At 38.2% G+C, this 5,574-nt stretch overlaps 1 long non-coding RNA gene across 1 annotated transcript; it reads left to right on the top strand.

Moving 5' to 3' along the window:
• Positions 1 to 4,076, top strand: LOC120529502. The gene is made up of 3 exons (XR_005633760.1): positions 1 to 358; positions 1,082 to 1,202; positions 3,805 to 4,076. It is a non-coding gene; the product is annotated as an uncharacterized LOC120529502 (long non-coding RNA).
• The last annotated feature ends 1,498 nt before the right edge of the window (positions 4,077 to 5,574 follow it).

Below are 5,574 nucleotides of genomic sequence, written 5' to 3' on the forward strand. Positions count from 1 at the left end.
TTTTGGATGCCTCAGTGTCCACATCACAGAGGATCTGACCTTAGTGAAGAAGGCACAGTAACATCTGTACAATCTCAGAAACCTCAAGTATTCCAGGCTGCTTTCCAGATACTAAAGAACTTCTTCACATCAACCATTGAAAGTGTTTTGACAAGAAGTATCACTGACTGATTTGGAAAAAGCACACAGCAGTTGCGCGAGGCTTTGAAGAGAGTGGTGTGGTCAGCTTAACACATCACAAGGTGTGCACTCACTAACCTCCAGGACATCTACACTGAGTGATGTCAAACCAGGGCAAGGAAAAGTATCCATGACACTGGCCATCACAACAATGGCCTCTTTTCCATTCCGCTATCAGGTAAACACTACTGCTGCTTAAAGTCCAGTTCAGAGAAGCTAAGGAGGTGCTTTTTACCATAGTCCTTTTGCATCTTGAATAAGGAGAGTGTCTAGAAATACATGATGCCTTATTGTCAACTTATTTAAGTTATCTTTTTAGCTATTATTATTATTATTATTTATAATTCTATTAACAATTCTTGAATTCATAAAGTTATGCATTGTTATTTTCCCTTTGGATTCATCTCAACGCACAGTGCAACCAAGCATTGTACTGAATATTGCAATGTATGTATGTTTTGTATGTGACAAATAAACTTTAATTTGATTTCAATTTGCTATTTTTTGTTTGTTGTCAATAAATATTTTAGTTTCTAAAGATATCTTATGGGATCTATCTCTTCAAGCTGGAGTTTTATAGTTTTCCCTCTTGTGGGACATATTTTTTGACATTTTTGTATATTCTTCATATATTTTGGGACCTTTCTAATTATTTTGCCAGTTCTCCTTGTTTGTGGCCTTGCTGACTGATGCCTCACAGTTTCCTAGGATCAGGCTCCCCTTGGGTGAGACCTGTTTTTCAGTAGGCCAGTTAGTTACCCTGTTTTTTGTGGGTATTTTTGAAGGCCTCACCTGCTCATCTATTGTGTGGTGCTAAAATCACAACATTCTTACCATTACTTGTCCGAAACGTTGCTTCTGCATCTTCCTTTGCATTCTCCTGCTCATCTTTCTTTTCCAGCTCCAGCAACAGGTCAGGTCATTTACAGTAAGATGCCCAGGAGGAAGAGGGCATCCAGATGATTAAACTAACTGCAAGTTTAAGACTTTGCTTATTCTACAGGACCATGGAACCCCCAAAGGTTTGTTCTTTTCCAGAAATATTTTGAACAAATGTTACTGTTCTCCTGTTCTGTGCTACCAACATACCCATCTCTTCTGCTAGCATACATTTTCTTAAATTAGCCACATTTTGCTTCTTTTAAAAATGTTTTTTTTGATAGCACTTGTTACAAGAGTATCTTTGCATTAAGTCGGATATACAGTATATCTGATTTTAAAATAGGTGTGCTCATTTACAATTTTCTATAATCTTCTTTACTGTTGTTATTTTTAATCCGTGTACTGTACATAGTGTTAAGTTTAAATTTAAAACCTGACTGTTTGGCCTAGCTTTTGCATGTCTGCTTGATTCATGTTAGACTGTTGTGCCAGTTTTGATCACATGCATCTATACGCCTTTATTCGTATTGTCCCCTGTATTCTGCCTGTCACCTTGTTAATATATTTGTTGTGTTGCCTGTCACCATAGCTACCCTTAACCAGAGTAGGTAATGGGTAATCAGATGGAGGAGTTCATAAAATTAATTGATAGAGTCACCACTGCTCTGTTTTTGCCAAGCTAATTTTCCCATTTTCTGTGAACAAAACATTGATAGGAGTAGGTTTACTAGTTTAAAAATATGGTTATCCCAACACTGTTATTCAAGGCACACTAGCAAGGAATATTTTATGATGGTGACCAAGATAAAAGACATAGTCAAAAGTTAAATTGGAAAGTCAGTCAATACTGTAACAAAATCCAATATGAGAGACAAAAATTGCAGTCAAAAACTAATCATAAGTCAAGGCCAGAAACAAAACTAATGGATAAACTGAAAATTCAAATGGGAAATACTTTTTTCAATGACCTTTCACATTGTCAGCAAAAAGTTATGACCTCTGAGGACACAACCCTTGCAATGAAGGCGACTGTCCTAAAAAATAGCTGCAGAAAGAGCCCCAAAAATATGACATTTATAGTATACCTAATTTTAAAACACTAATTGCAGAATCAAATTCTTGGGCTTTATGCACATAAAAAACAAGGGAAAATCCTGAAATACAGATTTCTAGCAAATATTTTCTGTTAATGAATTTATTTTTACTGCAGCTAGTTTAGTTGTTTATATTTGAACACTTTTGTGTAGACTACTGAAGCTCGAATAACTTCAGTGGCATTCCTTCTTCTTATTTGACAATACTTTTATATTGTAGAATTTCACAAGCCTGACCTGTAATATTTGACTCCAAAATGGATACATGCCACTTTAACAAAGTTTTTTCCCTGATGCGTACCATACTGTTGAATGGATGCCCGTGTTTACAAATGAGTGAGTTTCATAACAAAAATGGTAAAGGTGCTGTCTTATCTGACAATTCATGCGTGTAGACACAAATCCAACTAATGGCACACATCCAATATGTAGTGCTATGTAATAACTCCATACTGTGATGTGAATGTGTGTTTACATAGTGTCAAAACAATCCTTTTATCCTGACGTATTGTTTAAAAGAAATGACCTGAAAGACCTGCTTTAGTAACTGTAAACAGGAGGCAGTGACCGTGGCATTTGTAGCTAAAGCCTGCAAGTATGAAGGCCACTGACATCAAACTATGACATGTAAGTCCAAAGGCTGAGAACAAAAGTACTGCTAAACACAGACAAAACAAGGATTGCTTATTAGTTATATTGTTATTATTAGATTATTATTAGTTTGTAATGATTATATTAGATATATTATTAATTATTATTATTATATTAGTTGTATTATTACTTATTAGATTATTATTAGTTTGTAATCATCAAAATACATATTAAATTTAAATAATCCTTATGTTTTGCTTAATAGATTGTGGTAAGGGTCCTGATGAATCTTTATTCTTTCAATATTATGCTATTGAGGGTTTGAATATATATGTGGTACTCCTATGTCAAAGAATATGACAGCATGAAGTTAAATGTGAAGGCAAGCTGGCTGGTTTGAAATTTTGACTGACTGCTCTGTGATGCCCCATGCCAGTAGCCCATAGCATTGTCCTTAGTTGGGGCGTCTAGTAGTTCATAGACCGATGATCGACCAGTAGCAAGTGAGGAGACCAATAAGATTTAAAATTTGTGAAAATGAGCATAGTGCTTTTTTCCAACAAATAAAGTGTCCACTGTGCTTAATAAAATCAGTGTCTTCACGGGAATAAATAAACATCAAACTATTCCATGAAAAGCACAAATGCAGTCACTTTCAGATAGATCAAGTCAAATCAATGCCTTAAAGTGAAGCAAGAAAAACTAAAAACTCTAGTCCCCTTGGAAGTACAGCTACTGACACGGGGCATCAGACATAGTACAGCTCCTCTGAAGAGATCCGGGCAGACCATGCATACCAGCGTTGCCAAAACTCACAAGATTAACAAGCAACCTCATCCCTGAAAACAAGTCCAGAATTAGCTCATTGTGCAAAGTAAGATGGAAAAATTGAGCCCAAAAATAAGCCCAATACACAAGACCAGTTAGTAATTTTCTACATGTATACAGTATCACACACGTGCAAATAGGAGGCAGTCAACGGGCTTGAAAGATGGTAATTACATGCTGAACCAGGGGATGGCAGTTATCACTAATCCTTTCTCTCTTTCCCCTGCAGACCATCCAAGGGAAATCCCACCTGAACTTGGTGACATCACTTCCAGTTCCAGCCCTAATGATGTCACTTCCTCCAACACATCTATATAAACACCATCTTGCCACAATTAGAGCAGTTCTGTTTTGAAATCAGTCTGAAAGACTTGTGATTGCTGACATTTTTACATTTTCCTCAAGTATATTGAGTGGCCACCCCAAACCTTTTTCTGTTTCCCTCCTGTCTTTTCACAACAGTTTGTCCTATGTTTGTCATATTATGATTTTCTTGCAAATATGCATTCAATAATAAATGAAACACAAGAGGCATGGTTGTAGCTTTTAAATTTAGCATTTTTCTTTCTTAGTGTCTCTTTTTTGGAAGAATTCAAAAAATAAAGTAGTCAGTAAATAACTACTGTAATGTCTTACAGTAATCTAAAATGGCCATTTGTGGCACATTTTACACAAATTCATAAATATTACAACATAAAGAAAATATTTGAGAGAGAGAAAGAGAGGTGTAATATGTTATATATCTATATAACAAAAACTAATACACCTTTAGCCACTCATTCAAAGTCAAATTCTGGCCAAAAATTACATTTAAATGAAGTCATTTTGCCAGAACATTCCTTAGAATATGAATCTCAGTGTGTACAATATCTGCTTTAGGCTGAGTGTTTAGACTTGGAATTATCTTGGAGTCTCACTGCTCTTATAATATATCTTCTGGGAATATGTTTTTAAGAAAAAATAAATTAGCACATTAAACATATAAATAAAAATCTGTTTGCAGAAAATGCTGTGATACGTTTACAGTAACATTTAGACCTACCTTAACAAGGTTCATCATGGTTGTCATTCTGCTCTTGTTTTGTTGAATTGATACATCGAGCATCTCATTACAGGGTTTGAAGTCTTTACTGCAGATCCATGTGTGTCTCAGGCCATACTTGATGTGAAGGATGCTGCTAAAGTTTCCTGTTCCATACAACTGCATAGCTTGGATTTAACAAGGTTCATCTGAGAGAAGACCATGATAGCGTCTGTGGCAGACGACTAGGGATCTTGCCCCACTGGGACGCCTGGAGCAGGGAAGGACCGGCAGAGGTGCAATATCTCTCCTGGGCGCAAGAGGGCAGCCCCCTGATTTCCCTCAAGGACCACGGATACGGAGCTGGGAAGCTCAACCCTGTGGGGGTCGGTGGCCAATATCAGGGGGTGCCTGGATGGTTACTGAGCCCTGGAGGACAGCACTTCCGCCACACCAGGAAGTGCTACCGGAAGACCATCTCAGAGCACCTGGAGCACATCCGGGGCATTATAAAAGGGGCCTCCTCACTCCATTCAGAGAGCCGGAGTCGGGAAGAGGAGGAAGATGGAGCTTGCGAGAGAGGAGTGGAGGCGGCCGAAGAGAAGAAAAGGACTGAGTAGTCGTGTGTAAGTTGGTGGAACTAAATTTTAAATAGTTGTAAATAAACCGTGTGTCTACGGTGGGCTGGTGCCCTGCCCGGGGTTTGTTTCCTGCCTTGCACCCTGTGTTGGCTGGGATTGGCTCCAGCAGACCCCCGTGACCCTGTAGTTAGGATATAGCGGGTTGGATAATAGATGGATGGATGGATAAACCATGTGTTGTGGACATCTGGTGTCGTATCTGTCTGTGGCCGGGTTATCTGTTACATGACATCCCAGATGGTACTCTCTGCCTGTTACAAGGCAGGGACCCATTAAAAATAATTGGTAAAGTAGCCCGGCACAGCAGCACAAGACACGCGCAGTTTCAGCACGGCGC

This window comes from Polypterus senegalus, chromosome 5, assembly GCF_016835505.1.
Source record: "Polypterus senegalus isolate Bchr_013 chromosome 5, ASM1683550v1, whole genome shotgun sequence".
Classification (NCBI taxonomy): domain Eukaryota; kingdom Metazoa; phylum Chordata; class Cladistia; order Polypteriformes; family Polypteridae; genus Polypterus; species Polypterus senegalus.